The sequence below is a fragment of the Balaenoptera physalus genome, assembly GCF_965194825.1.
Source record: "Balaenoptera physalus genome assembly, chromosome: 4".
In the NCBI taxonomy this organism is placed as follows: Eukaryota; Metazoa; Chordata; class Mammalia; order Artiodactyla; family Balaenopteridae; genus Balaenoptera; species Balaenoptera physalus.
Genome location: NC_138891.1, coordinates 69,379,242 through 69,395,723, shown reverse-complemented (window position 1 = coordinate 69,395,723; position 16,482 = coordinate 69,379,242).

The following is a 16,482-nucleotide window of genomic DNA, read 5'->3' as shown; positions in this document are numbered from 1 at the left end:
AGCCCTTTGGGGGTCCCAGTTTTATCTGAGAGATGTAAACTTGAGAGTTTCCTGAACTTCACTTTATGCTCCCATGTCACGTGTAGTCACCAAAGTGTTTTCTCCACGGTTTGGCAGACATTCTCAGAGTAAATGGCTATACAACCCTACACATCCCAGGGTTTGTTTTATTTGTTTATTCTGCTCAACATATCTCTATTTTCATGTCACTTTAAAATGAGTTTTAAAAGATGTGTGTGTATGTGCATATGTGTGAGTACATGGGCATTTCAAACACCCTTTATTCAGCATTATACAGTTTTAGTCAAAAAGGTCACTCTGGCTAGCGCACTCTGGCTAGTGCAGAGTTTGTACCAAGTACTAAGGAGGGGTCCACATATGGCTGGCTTTATTTTCCATTGCTTTTCTTTATGGAAGATGTTCAGCTGACATAAACAGAAGTTGGCCAAAATATTGCCTGTACTGTTAACTTCCAGTATAATTCACTTAAATGAAACAGGCTAACCTCAGTGATAACAGTTAACAGTTAAAATGTTCCATCTTAGGTTTCTTTTAAGTATTACCATTATGGTGCTACTGAGTGTTTTCTTTCGATAAAAAGAAAAATGCCATGGGCTGCAGTGTTCTTTCATCACTTTTCTCACCAGGCCCATTAATATGCTTGTAATACTAGTGCCAATTATTTTATTTGATAATGCTTATTATGGTATTTGTATATTTGTCTGCATTCCAATTTTGTTCATTAGTGTCTAAACTGCATCCATGAAATAAATGTAAATACTAATGTAAAAAAAAAAAAGGACTTTTAAGAGTTACTCTCTCATTTTTATTTTTCCTTCTGTGCTTTAGACCGTTTGTTTTCAGGCTTAGTTTGAGTGGGAGGTTTTTGTTTGTTGTTTGTTATAATGCTCTTGATATCTGTAGTCCTTGGATCCAATATAGCTATTTTGCAGATGCACTCCTGTATCCTCATCCCCCAGTCCAGAACCAGGTCCTATATTTACAACTGAGGGCTACTCTCCTGTGACAAAACTATGAAAATACTTATTCATTCACTGAACCCCAGATGGCTTGACCCAGGTCCTATGTGTATGGCTTTGTATTCTTTCTCTCAGCAACGCAGATAGACAATTCTACTTAAGTAATCACTACCAGTGGTCACAGTGTTTTAGACTTTCTCTTGTTGGTTGGAGCAGCCAATCCTGGCTTTTCATTTAATAGGATAAACATGGATTGCGTCACTTGACATACATATATACCCTGTAGTCAGAGAAATTAATTACCTCAGTCTGATTCTGGTACCAGGGTGTAGAAAACATTGGCTGAAGTCCACAATTGTCCCTGCAAATTTTTGTTTTGGTCAAACGCAAACTTGTTTCTGTTTAAAAATTTTTTTTTAGAAGTAGATTTTATCAGTTGTTGTGATATTTAAAGAGAAGGGAGCAACAAAAAGTATTACCTGACAGTGTGCCATCTGAATTAAAATACCTGCCTCTGGATTTTTGTAGCTGCTGATCGCTCCATGAGAAATGCACAGTAAACCATTACTTGGTCTTAACACTCTGACCAATTGAAACCTATTTTGCGAAGCCTTTCTCTTCTCATTTTCCTAGGAAGATTGAATAAGCCTTAACCTTAAATCCTTATTGCATTTTAAACACGCCCCTTTTATAGCTCTTATCATTCTGTATTGCCTTGTTTTCATGCATTTTTTTCCCTGTGAAATTCTGAGCTCCTTGAGAGCAGGTATCATATCATGTTCAAATCTGAATCATCAGTACATAACAATGTGCCTTCTGAATTAAGTACTCAAAATATTATCAAAATTAATTAACTAATTAATTAAACACCTCAATTTAATTTCCAGGATTTTATCATTTGACTCTGTACAAGTTCTGCTTTTTTTTTCTACTTTCTTTAGCAACCACCCACTGTACCCGCTAAGCTTATTGACTCATGTTTCCCAAACATGCTGTGACATGCTTATCCTTTACTTTGGGCTTTTCTCTTACTCGGAATGTTGTCTCCCTGCTTTGAAAATTGGTGGTGTATGTGTGGTATATTTAACAACTCTCTATTTACAGCAGTGTTTTTAAATCATGAAGTGCAATGAGCAATGTATATATTTTTAAAAGACATAAAATGAAAAGCCTCAGGGAAATTGTAGGGAAACTAAGGGAAGTGATGCAAACCTAGGTGACATTAAACACAAGTTCAAGTTTCATTCTGCTTGCATTGGTCTGAATTTCACCAAACTGTCTGATATATGCCAGCGTTTTAATGGGCAACAGAGAAATATAACTTATAATGTCTGATGTGCATCATGCTGTAGTTTGCTTTCCAGAGGTTAGAGGACTAAGGAGCTTATTTGGACTTTGCTGTTGCAAAACCACACAAATATTATGCAGACGTTAGAACATGCAATTTGACTAAAATGTGTGTTTATAAAACCATGTGTATGTTCCCTCCAAATATGATATTAGATAAAACAAGTACCACTAGAGCAACTTTGCATGTGTTTAAAGAGGATACCAATGTAGTGTTTGGATTCATCCCACACAGTTTTCAATTCACATTTTAAGAGTGTGGCAGGATACAACCAAAAATGGAATTTTGAAAGCTGAATCTGTTACTGACATGTATTTTTCTGAGTGACAGTCTTCAGATAAAGGAGGAAAATTCTCCTTTAAAAAAAAAATACATCACAAACACAAAAAAAAGAAAGCATGCCATAAGTAAACTCAAAAAAAAAATACATCACATAGGAAACTCAAAGTGATTGATCAAATTTATTTCTCCTATTAATTTTAGCAGCTGCATTTATGAAAGCCACATGAAAAATGAGATTTCTTTTAATTTAAGTTTAGTTAGTAAGACATGTCTCAAAACACAGGAAAATAGGTAAATTAGCTGTTTGGTTAAATGTCTGTTAACTATAGATGCTTAATAATATTTATCAATTCACTAGTAATTAATCTGACTAAAAAAAGTGTCTATGGATGAATACAGCATAGAAGTTTAAGCCTAGAGATTTTGAATATGTCTGCCTGGATTTAAACCCCAGCTTTACCACTCTTGGCCAAATTACTTATGTACTCTCTGCCTAAGGTACTTCTTGCATAAAATCAATATCTATGGCATAGTATATTTTTAAGTGAATATGGTATAGAATATATAGCTAATTTCATTTATACATATATTTTTCTAACAATACTGTGCATGTACATAAAAATACATGTATCTGCGTACATATGTACATAGTGTTGTTACAAAATAAAATTAGTATATTTATATAAATATATGTATATGAGTTCATGTATATTTACACATAAAAAAATATACCTACATATATATGAGTTCATATGTATATATGTGTGTGTGTGAAGTACTTTGAACAGTAAGTACCTGGTTCATGGTAAGTAATATAAGCGTTATTGATTATCATCACTAATATTGCCATTATTAATGACTGTCTATGCTTTTAGCTAAGGTCACCATCTCCATTTGTACTTTAATGAACATCCACAGTAGGCTACTCCAGTTTATTCTGTTTTCCCTTTCCCACATCATCAGTTTTCCCCTCTCTACTGGATTTACCTATCAATAGTCAAACTTACCAAAATTTGTCCCACTTTACACAAAGTACCATAGCAATGGAGGACAAGGTGTTTTTATTATTCCAATAAGTGATGTTGGGACAGTTGGAAATCTATATTAAAGTAATTTTGCCCTGTACCTCATACTTACCAATTCCAGATGGATTGTAGACATATATGTGAAAGATAAAACAATATATGTTATATAGGAAAACAGGAGAATACCTTCATTACTCTGGGATGGGCAAAGATTTTTTAAGTAGAATACAATAAGACTCTAATCATAAAAATAAAAACTTGAAAACTGGATCTTTATTAAAATTTAGGCCTTCTGCTCATGAAGAGACATTGATAGAATGAAAAGGAAAGCCAGAGTTCAATAAGATGTAACTCATATAACAACAAAGTTTATATTCAAATATATGATGAATTCCTACAATTCAGTAGGAAGAAAACAATAAAAATAGTGGTTAAGCACTTCAGAGGAGGATATTCAAACAGACAATAAAGTTCTCAAATGGTGATCAGATAAAAGGAAATTAAAATCAAAATAAAATACTACTTCAAAAAGAGTCATGTACCACAATGTTCATTGCAGCTCTATTTACAATAGCCAGGACATGGAAGCAACCTAATTGTCCATCGACAGATGAATGGATAAAGGAGATGTGGCACATATATACAATGGAATATTACTCAGCCATAAAAAGAAGTAAAATTGAGTTATTTGTAGTGAGGTGGATGGACCTAGAGTCTGTCATACATAGTGAAGTAAGTCAGAAAGAGAAAAACAAATACCGTATGCTAACACATATATATGGAATCTAAAAAAAAGGTTCTGGGGCTTCCCTGGTGGCACAGTGATTGAGAGTCTGCCTGCCAATGCAGGGAACACGGGTTCGAGCCCTGGTCTGGGAAGATCCCACATGCCGTGGAGCAAGTAGGCCCATGAGCCACAACTACTGAGCCTGCGTGTCTGGAGCCTGTGCTCCGCAACAAGAGAGGCCGCGATAGTGAGAGGCCTGCGCATCGCGATGAAGAGTGGCCCCCGCTCGCCGCAACCAGAGAAAGCCCTCGCAGAGAAACGAAGACCCAACACAGCCAAAAATAAATAAAATAAATAAAAAAATTAAAAAAAAAAAAAGGTTCTGAAGAACCTAGGGGCAGGACAGGAATAAAGACACAGACGTAGAGAATGGACTTGAGGACATGGGGAGTGGGAAGGGTAAGCTGTGACGAAGTGAGAGAGTGGCATGGACATATATACACTACCACATATAAAATAGATAGCTAGTGGCAAGCAGCCATATAGCACAGGCACATCAGCTAGGTGCTTTGTGACCACTTAGAGGGGTGGGATAGGGAGGGTGGAAGGGAGACGCAAAAGGGAAGAGATATGGGGATATATGTATAGCTGATTCACTTTGCTATAAAGCAGAAACTAACACACCATTGTAAAGCAATTATACTCTAATGAAGATGTTAAAAAAATTTTTTTTTAATTAAAAAAAAATACTACTTCACACTGACCAACATAGGTAAAAATAAAAAGATAGACAATGCCAACTGTTGGTAAAAATGTGGAGCAACTGGAATTCTCATACACTACCAATGGGAATATATAGATACAACTACTTAAATAACTCTTTGTTAGTATTGATTAAAGCTGAACTTACATATAACTTATATCCAGTGATTCTAACATACTATCTTATTTACATTTTTATTTTGTTAATGTCTGTTTTCTCCAATAGAACCATGAGGACAGGGGATTTTATCTGTTACGTTTGCTGCTGAAACATACATGCCTAGAACATAGCCTGGCCCATTGTATATGCTTAATAAATGACTTTCAATTCCTTTAGTAGCATCTGAATGGGAAGCTTTTTATTTGCTACACATTAGCTTTTGCCCTTATGATTATTCTGTGATTTGTCAGTACAAAGAAGTTGGTTCTACCTAAAAATGTGATAAAATGAATAACCATATAGTATATAATAACAGTATAAAATGAATAACTATAGCAATCTATAATAATTCTGATTTAAATAACCTCTTAGTCTCTCAAAACAAAAATGATAAAACATAGCATTTTTAATCTCTCAAGTCTTTTAAAGTAACTCTGGGTCATAATTTTATTTTTATAGCACCTCAATAATGTGAAGTGGACAGTGAAATTTTTTTATTATCATTTAATCCAACTGTGACCTAGGTAATTGATTCTGGAGAAATTTAAAACTGAGTGGGTTAAAAGTATCATGAGAATGGCATTGGGTAGATTGAATGATTGATTTAATTTTGCAGCCTCAGAGAGAAGATGCTAAAACTATAGAAGGAGAGATTTATATCAGAAATTAGAAAGCCTAAAGCAATTAAGCCCTAAGATAGACTTTTGTTATGGATATGAAAATTTCCCTGAGAGTTTTTAAGAAAACAACAAACAACAAATATTTGTAGAACAGCTGCAATGTAGATAAATTAAAATTTAAGCTCTTTCCCCCCCCAAGTTTGGGGCTAGAAAATATGAATTTTGGAGTTTCTTTGGTTTAGAATTCTATGATTTCGTATCTGACATAGCACACAATCCTTTACACAGCTGAATGGAAAATTTATCTTAGCAATTTTCATAAGCTAACACAAATATTATTTTTTAAGTATTTGAAATTCCCTGAATACAAGTGTGTTTAGTATTATCTTAAATATGAATTTAATTCTGGTATATAATTGCCAGAATTATATAACTATAATTGCCAATTATATTTTAAAATATAATTACATTCAATAATTTGCTAGCCCTAATTTTAGTGAAATATTTACCAGCTTTGTGATGTAGATGATAATTAGTATATAAATATACTTATTACTGGGAGACATTATGAGGTTATTTGTAGCTCTCTTAAGCATTCATTTCTGGATCCAGATAATGAGGAAAATGGCAATGACTATCTTATAGGGTAGTTTTGATGGTTAAATCAGATCCTGTTGGTATAGTAGCTAGTGCTAGGTGTGGTACATGCAGCATACAATAAATGTTAGTTATTATTATTGTTGCAAATATTCATAGTTGGTATTTTAAATACTTTTCTTAATGACCAGGGCAACACCTTACTGTGCATATAACGGACTATGTTTTGCAAGAAAAAATTCATGAAATCTGAAAAAGAATAAAATGAAAATGTCATATTTTAATAATTCTTACTGGCCCTAAGCATACCGAGAATATAAATATGTTTTTAAAAAAAGTGTTCTCCCTCCCCTAGGGAGCGTTTTTGGTTCTGAGATATAAAGATTTTAACACATTTGCCTAAAAATTGTTGCCAGGGCTTCCCTGGTGGCGCAGTGGTTGGGAGTCTGCCTGCTAATGCAGGGGACACGGGTTCGAGCCCTGGTCTGGGAAGATCCGACATGCCGCGGACCAACTGGGCCCGTGAGCCACAATTACTGAGCCTGCGCGTCTGGAGCCTGTGCTCCGCAACAAGAGAGGCCGCGAAAGTGGGAGGCCCGCGCACCGCGATGAAGAGTGGCCCCCGCTCGCCGCAACTAGAGAAAGCCCTCGCACAGAGATGAAGACCCAACACAGCTAAAAATAAATAAATACATTAATTAATTAAAAAAAAAATTAAAAAAAAATTGTTGCCAGTGTAATAGACTAAAGTAACTAAAAATTAAATTGAAGCCACACACTAGGAAAATACTCATTTTCTAAGAGGATAGTTAATATATCTTCTTAAGGACAATTTTTGAAAACAATAAAAATCTCAAGAACATTATAGATATAAATTTTAAAACTGGTTTTATACCTAACAAATGTACCTATATTTATGGAAAAAATTGACAACATAATATTTAATAAACAAAACAACCTAAGAATTACTGTATTATTGGTTTAATTTGCTCACAAATTGCTTTCACATTAGCTACAGGATATTGAACTATTTGATGTGAAAAACAAGCAAGCATAATAGAGTCGCTTGAAAATTACATTTGATTCTCTCAATTTAAAAGCAAAGTTGTTAAAAAAAAAAAAAAAAAAAAAGCAAAGTTGTTTTCACTCTTACTTTTACTAATTTTCATTAGTTTAACCTGGAGAGAAGGTAGTTACAATGATTCAATATCATCTGATCTATAGCAGGCTTTCCATTTCCTAGGGAATAAATATGAGCCTATCATAAATAAAACTGATGGACACAGTCGCAGTTCCTTAGCAATTAGTGGGGATGGGCACAGGGAGGAGAATAATTTGCCCCGAAATCAAATATAGTTTTCAAACCTGTATTTATGATTTTGAAAAGAGCCAAGAACAGAAAAAATTTAAATAGTTATTAGGGGTTTTATGGAAACGGAATAAATGAATGGTTTCAATGGTAAGCCAAATATAAGTATAAAAAAAGATAACTTAGCACTAGCAGGAAACCCTTAGATCTTAAAATAATACATTTCAAAACGAAGACATCCATTCTTAAAAAACAATAACAAAGCCAATCAAAAATGATTTTCCCTTTCTAAGGCCTCTCCAGAGTTTTAAGGCATTGCTTCTCTATTGGCTTTTTTTTTTTTTTTTTTTGAATCCTTAGTTTGACATTCAACTTTATAGGAGGTATAGAAGAATGTTCTACTTTTATTATTAAAGTATGGTTTAAAATCTTAAATATCCAGGAAGCTCCTTCTCTCTGTGAATTATTCTAATAGTATATAACAATTTTATTTTGCTTGATTTATTTAAATAACATAAATTATTTATTCAGTATCTATGCGACAGTCACTATATTAGGTGCTGTGGAAAAATAGAATAATTAGATATAGTCATTGGCCTGAAGGAAACTCACAACCAAAGGGGAAGAAATGAATATAAAAATAAATTATATACATATAAATATCTGAATATATACGTACGTAAATACATGACGAGATAGAGATGAAAGAAAAGAGGAAAACAGTGAAGTTGAAAAGAAGTTTATTAAGAAATAATACTTCAAACAGTGTCCTATAAAATATAGAAGGAAACTGAAGGAAGCAGTCAGAATTCTGGGGGATTTGGCCAATTCTAGGGATGAGAGATTTTATCACTAAGTTGGGACATTGAAAGGTGTGAGAAGAGAGGGGAAGGTCAGGACTGGTTGAAAACTATTTAAAGGATGCATACAATTCACTAGGGAACAACAGAGGAAAAAAAGAATTCTGGTAAATAAAATAGCATAAGGAAAACATGATTTCCTTAAAGAAAATGAAGGCATATAAAAAACCTAGTACCATACATTTTTTTTTTCGCATTCTAAAAACTTCAAAAAAAACAAGCAAATGCTATTAGAAGAGTGGGGATTGAACATTTTTAAAAGTTGCATGTTTTTTAAAATCTCTTTAATTTTTTTCAAAGTGATGCCCATAGGCTGGAAGGCGTCTTTCCCTAACGTTTGCAGGGCTGGGGCAAGAGTACAGTGGAGCTCTACATATCATACAGGGAAATGTTCTACACTGAACTAGAAGACCAGGTAGAAACTTAGAATTATCTACTTGCTGGAAAAGTGCATGAAGAGCTGGCCCTGGTCCCTGAAGAGTTGACCACTCCCTTCTTCCCCACCCCAAATTCCATTGACCTGTCCTGTGAGCAGCTGTGCACAAAAGTGGAAGCTACAACCCACACAACCAGCTTCTCTTTATGTAGCTACAAAAAGGCACTTAGTAGTGTGATTCATCTTTGGGAAAAAGGACAGGGGGAGGAGGCCCAAATAACCTTAGACAGTTTGGACAAAGAATTCCAAGGTCTTGTGTGCCCAGATCATGGTTTAGAAGTTGGAGTGTGTTTCCGGTTAGTTGTGTCTCTTAGGTCCCTCGGATTCCTCACCCTGTGGGAGGGCATGGCTGGAAGAGGGCCAGAGTGGATGATCTCTAAAGCAGTACTACTCATAGAACAGTACTCCAACTGACACCATGAACTACTTGTTACTGTTCCATGATGAGATAATTTGCTTCACCAGAATGTAAATGAACTACATCACTAAGCATGTTATTTATTTTTGCTAACATTTCTCTTTAGAACGGCTAGGTAAAGAAACCAATATTAATTTACATTCTGATACAAGCTTCTTATCCTGTCATGGATCCACTCATGAAGTGGTACTGCTCTAAAGTATGAGGCTAAAACTGGGGCCACTCTTAACCAAGTCTAGAGAGTTACAAGAGACCAGTACAAGCAAACAAGCTGATTTTTTGATGCACAACCTATTCTAATGTAGGATTAACTATCTCCACTGTCCAAGACAGTTCTGTCAGAGGCGAAGTCACTAATGAACTCACATTATATTCTTCCCAGTAACAGCATCAATTTAATTGGATTTAAAATATAAAACGTGAATATTTTGGACACTAAATTTTTATTCCATAAAGTTAGTCCTAACTTTGTATTCTGTCTTCTTCCAAGATTAGTGCTACTAGTTATAATTAAATGCAATGATGCAATGATTATATGAAAAGGATTTTGGTAATCTAATGTAAAACCATAGATGTGAAGAAATGAAAGTTTTCAACTCAATCTAATTACTTATAGCCAAATAACAAAAGCGATGAATTATAAGACTACTGTAGACTACCTGAACTCTGTAACTAGAAGTTTTTATTTCAGTACTATAGAAAAGATCAGATTGGAGGTATAATAGTTTGTCCAATATCTTCTAATTTAAAGAGATCAGAACTATTACCATTCAAATTTATAGAGTTGATTAATTAGGAGTTATCTCCCAATAACTAGAGTTCTTCCCTTAGGAATCACTCTAAGGGAAGACATTTAATATACTTGTTTCTTTGTTTTAAAGATGTAAGTAAATATTTCACAGAGAGGCTGGCTATCAAAGAAATTTAACCTCAAAAATAGTTCCCTTGATAATTAATCAAAAATTTTATTTAATCTCAGAAATTGCAAGTTCCATCAGAAAATGGATTTAATTTACACACATTTATTTTACACACTTTTAGAATACAGTGTTTTACAATAACAATACTATTGAAATGTTAGATTTAATAGATTATTATTTTAAAAAAGAGAATTCCATCAGCAGAGTGAATGTAAGGAGATAATTTTGAAAGAAGTAATTTGAGCTCAACAGCTGTAGAGTACAATTCATTCTAACATGGGCTCAAGTGTACAGATCCAGGAAAGGACAATTAGGACCTCTTTAAATCTAATTTCTAGCTCCTGGCCCTAAAACTCATTTGGCTCCAGGGATGATCCAGATGTTCATGTTCATTTTAGCTCAAGACTGAATGAAATCTAAGAATAGAATTCAAGAATGCCCCAACTACAAGAGGTCATGAAGACTGGCTTGTTGATCACTTTCTTTTCGTAGATATGGAAACAGAGTTCTGGCGAGAGTAGGTGACTTTTTCAAGACTCACAGAAAAATGAGGTCATGATTTTCTTTCCTAAATCAGGATTCACCCTCTACCACTGCTACCCCTAAAACTAATTTTATTAATTACCTTCCTTTAGCCACCCAAGCTTACTAAGAATAATAACTTGTGATTGAGTAAGAAGCTCATTCTGTCTAGGATGGACCATCTAGTCTTGGATACATAGCTACATCATTTATTCATTCATTCAGCCAAATACATGCTGAATAACTGCTACATTCAAAGCAGAGCTGGGCATGATGAATCACAGAGAGAGGATTAAAGAATGTTCAGTACCCCTACTATCATCAAAAGTAGTAGTGACTGCTACTAGATAATAAGCTTTTGATAACAGTAAGGGTACTGAACATGCTTTAATCCTCTCTCGGCTATTGGCAACAGCACGAATGGGCCTAGAGGGTGTTATGCTTAATGAAATCAGTCAGACAAAGTAAGACAAATACTCTATGTTATCACTTATACTTGAAATCTAAAAAATAAAACAAACAAATATATATAACAAAACAGAAACAGACTCATAGAGAACAGCTGTGGTCACCAGTAGGGAGAAGGAAGGGGAGAGGGGCAAGATATGGGTACGGGATTAAGAGATATAAACTACTATGTATAAAATAAATAAGCCACAAGGATATATTACACAGTACAGGGAAATATAGCCATTATTTTATAATAACTTTAAAGGTAGTATAATCTATAAAAATCTTGAATCCCTATGTGGTATAACTGAAACTAATATTCAATATAATATTATAAATTAATTATACTTCAATTTAAAGAAAGAGAAATAGATACAAATATCCAATGTGATTTTTATTCTAATACAAAAAATCCTATCTTCTTTGAAGGATCAGTTCATAGGTTATTAGAGGAAGTAAAGAGCATATCCAATGGCAGGGTGGTGAGGATAAAGCTTCAAAGTGGAATTGGTGACTGGGACTCAAAGGGTTTCCCTGGGAAAGAGTAGAGATGGAGGCGAGTTGCCAAGCAAAGCTGGCAGCTGAAGGATGCAGCAGAACTGAGTCTAGGATGAAGATATCAAGCCCGGCTGAGAAGCAAAGTTGATAGAAACCTAACCAAGAGAAGGAAAAGGAAAGGGATCGGCTCACTACAGCTACAACCCAGGAGTGTCAGAGCTGAAATAATGTCAGAGTGAAAGAGCTTCTTGGCCCAAACCATATTTATTTGGGAATGACTGGCAGACTCAATATTCTATTCTGGGTATATATGTTTAGAGTGGGCAGGCAGCGTTCAGTGACTGCTGTAAAGACCTCTACTTCTATTTTCTATCTGACAGGGTCACACTGTACAGTGCTTATAAAATCCAACTGATAATGAATGTAGACAGGTCCCACTGGAGTTCTATTCTATTGAGATTTTTTAATGAGGTTTTCAAAGAATTTCATTGTAATATCTCGAAGATGGAACTCTAGGGATGGCAATAATGTATTATATGATTTTATCTATTCATCTTAATCATAGAGAATTTTTGAAAATATATAGAAAAAAGTAACAATCACCCATAATTCAATAAAAAGGACCCAAAGTGACTATTGCTAAAATTTTGGTTTCATGTGTGAATGTGTGTGCATGTAGATATATATTATATATATATATATATATAAAATATACATATATATATAGGAGGTGATTAAATGATCCCTTTAGAAAATGATACTATTATATTGTATGCCTTGGAAACTCAAGAAGCTAAACTTCACTAGCAGTCAAAGAAATACACTTAAAAGAATAAGAAACTATATTTCATTTAATAAATTAAAAGTCTAACAATTAATGACAATATCCAGTGTTGGCAAAGGTTTAAGGATATGGGCAAACATTGGTAGAAGTGTAATCATTTTAACATCTGGTAGTGCAATCAGTCTATATCCATCAAAAGCTTTTGAGATAGCTTTTACTCTGACCTAGGGATGTATAAAAAGGAAGTGACATGAATATATATAAAGTTTTATGAATAAGCATATTCACTAAAGTAATATTTCAAATACTAAATGATTTTAAACAACATACTTTTCAATACTAATTAAGTAAATGATGATGTGGCTCCATGATGTAAGATACAGCTATGGACCATCATGAAGTGCAGTATGATGTAATTATGGTGTAAAATGTTAATGAAGTGTGTTGAACTTTAAAGGTTCTAAAACTGCTGTGTTTGTGTTACATCAAATCTTTTAGGACATACATATGTATTATTTGGTTGTGTAACAATTTTATTAAAATGATAAGAATTAAGATGTTATCTCAGAGATAAAGATGAAACTTTTAGTAATGTGGATAAACTACAGTTTAATGTGAAACTACTCTTTAAGGATAAGAAGAGAAACCATGTGTGCAATACTCTAGTCCTGCATTTTTGTCTACTATTTCTTTGTGTGTGTGTATTTATACTAGTTTCTATATTGGTGGATGAGTTTTTTAAGAGTACTTTTATTTTGGAGGCAGAATCATAGCTGAACTCAGCTGCCCTTTTGCCAGACAAAATATTTTTAAAAATTACCATAAGCACTTTTAAAAGGTGAAAATTAAGCTGGGCACATGCAGGAAAGAATGGTTAGGATGGCAAAATACTTGAAATTATTAGGTGAAAGAATTGGAATATTTAATCCGGAAAAGAGATTGGGGCAGGGTAGATTATTCTTTGTAGCTCTTAGAGGAAGAACAAGAATGGATGGGTGGAATTAAAGGGAGACAAACTTGACTCTTTTATGTGGAAGAACTTCTTAACAATTCCCTCATAAAGAAGTCGATCAAGCAGAGATTATACAATCATTTGAGAGTCTTCCAGGTAACTTCAAGAACTGGTTTCTGGTTATTCTAAGACTCTAGGAGACTAGTGTGTATGCATAAAGATACTTCTGATTTTAAAAAGAAGTTTAGGTAGAAATTTCTCCTCCTGGGCTTGGAGCAGTGAAAGGACAAAGGCTCAGGCTGCACTGTGGCGATGGTTTATAAGGCAAATCTCTTCAGAGACGGTAGCTCCCACTCCCAGGAAAAGAGTCCCATTACAGGTCTGAAGCATTCACAAGGTTAGCCAACCTTCAAAGACAAGAACACATTTCTCTAAATGCTCCTGCACCAAAGTGACATCAATGTGTTCTTTAACTCTTGTATTTTAAAACCCATGATTTTCTTGCGGTGGGTGCCTCCAAGCCATTGGAGACCTTGAGGATGAGGACTTGCCAAAGCCAACTGTGGCCCAGGCACGTGTGCCAGCTGGATGGCCGTGCTTAACTTTGGGTTTCTTATTTTCCTTCTTCTTGCAGCTTTGAGTAATGAACACTTTCTTGGTTTTCTTGAGTCACAAATACAGGACTCTGAAATGAAGTCATCTTTAGAACTCGGCTGTCATAGGGTACCTCTGAGGGAAACTAAATTTGTTTTCCTTTCTAAGCTATTTGACCAAAATTATTTTCCATCTCAGAGCCTCTGTTAAGGAATTCAGAGCTCCCCTTCTGATCCTTCAAAGTTCTAAAAAAGAATAAAAGCTTTTCTTTGCCTACTTCATAGCTTGGATGTATGTCCTTATTAATGTGATAAATGCCTGCCATGTCCATGTACTTTCAGATTCCTGGATAAACTGCTGATGCACTGAAACACAAGCTATAATTATACATAAGAAATGACCAGTATCAAAGTATTATTAACATTCTGGCTTTTCAGACTGGAATTTTAGTCCTTTTAATTTTCCTATATTCCCTGTCAAACAATAGGAGAGACAAGAGCTGAAGAATTTAGCTTTGTAAAATTTTCCCCACTTGACTAGAATCATAGAACCTAAGGTAAGAAGGACAAACCTTTGAAATCATTTATTACAAATCCCCCAGTTAATAGTTGAGAAGATATTTGCCTTGAGGTGTTGAATGATTGAGCATAGAAGGCAAGTATCATTATTCCTTTCCCGGGGCTCTTCCAACCACACCCTACTTATTCATAAGACATGTACTCAGCTTCCACAGAACTCCTAAGGCTGTGACTAAGTGCTTGGCTACTATAATGAGAAAGTCTCCTCTTACAGCAGAAAGAGCCCAGAAATCAGACTTCCTGGTTGAACTAGATACTAAATATAGTGTTATATATAAAATATCCAAATTTAAGCTTCTTTCTCTCCCAAAATTTCAAATGGGAAAAATATCAAAAAATAAAATTATGGTGTATCCATAGCATGTAAGACAGGAAGACTGTTGTTTATAACACCTTTAAATAAAGGAAAACATACAAGAAAATCTTGTTATATATATCATGAGTAAGGGTAGCATGACAACTGTGAATGTAAGACAGACATGAGGTTCCTTTCTATGTGTGGATTTAAGAAATCAGTTTTACATTTAAAGACATTTACATAATTAGCAGCTTCATTTTTTTGTTTTCTGAATATTCTACATAATATAAATTGCTTTCTAATATTCAAGTTTTTATTTAATAATATTTTGGTAGTTTTCTTTCTACTGATTGACATACAAATCATTGTTTTGATACACTTTTATGGCAAAGTTGAAACACATAGGGATTTTCAATTATTTACCTTAGGCCACCAATATGTGCATTTAAGGAAATATGTATTTCTTGTCTTTGGAGGACCAGTTCAATTCACCACACATTTATTTAGTGCTACTTTATAATGGGCTATCTATGTTTAAGGGCTTAGACCTTCATAATTAAGATTATGAAAAGAAAAAGGATGTAGGGACTTCCCTGGTGGTGCAGTGGTTAAGAATCCTCCTGCCAGTTCAGGGGACATGGGTTCGAGCCCTGGTCCGGGAGGATCTCACATGCCATGGAGCAACTAAGCCCGTGCGCCACAACTACTGAGCCTGAACTCTGGAGCCCATGCGCCACAACTACTGAGCCCATGAGCCACAACTACTGAAGCCCGTGCGCCTAGAGCCCATACTCCACAACAAGAGAAGCCCCCGCAATGAGAAGCCCGCACACCACAACAAAGAGTAGCCCCCGCTCGCTGCAACTAGAGAAAGCCCACGCGCAGCAATGAAGACCCAACGCAGACAAATAAATAAATAAATTTAAAAAATAAAATAAACTTATTAAAAAAGAAAAAGAGAAAGGATGTAGTAATGTATATGCAGAACAATGTGATCATGTGCACACAGACTGAAAACTGCAGGAGTCAGGGATTTGCGAGTGGTATCTTGTGCCGAAAGTCTGGAGAGTGTCACAGGGAGGCCATATGGTGATGAAAAATCTAGAAAAGTGAGTGAAGGGCTTGGATTTTATCCTGCCCTATGAAGTCTACTTCCCATCTTCCCTCATTTTTCAAAAATTGAGATTACAATATTAATACATTAAAAGAGTGTTAGGAAAAATAAACTTCTGAGGTAGATAGCCTGGGTTCAAAGCTCAGCTCCTGTACCTCATATGTAAGTTTGGACAAATGCTTTATCTTTCCATGTCTCAGGTTAGATATTTGTCAAATGGGGATCATAATATTATAGACTTCATTCGG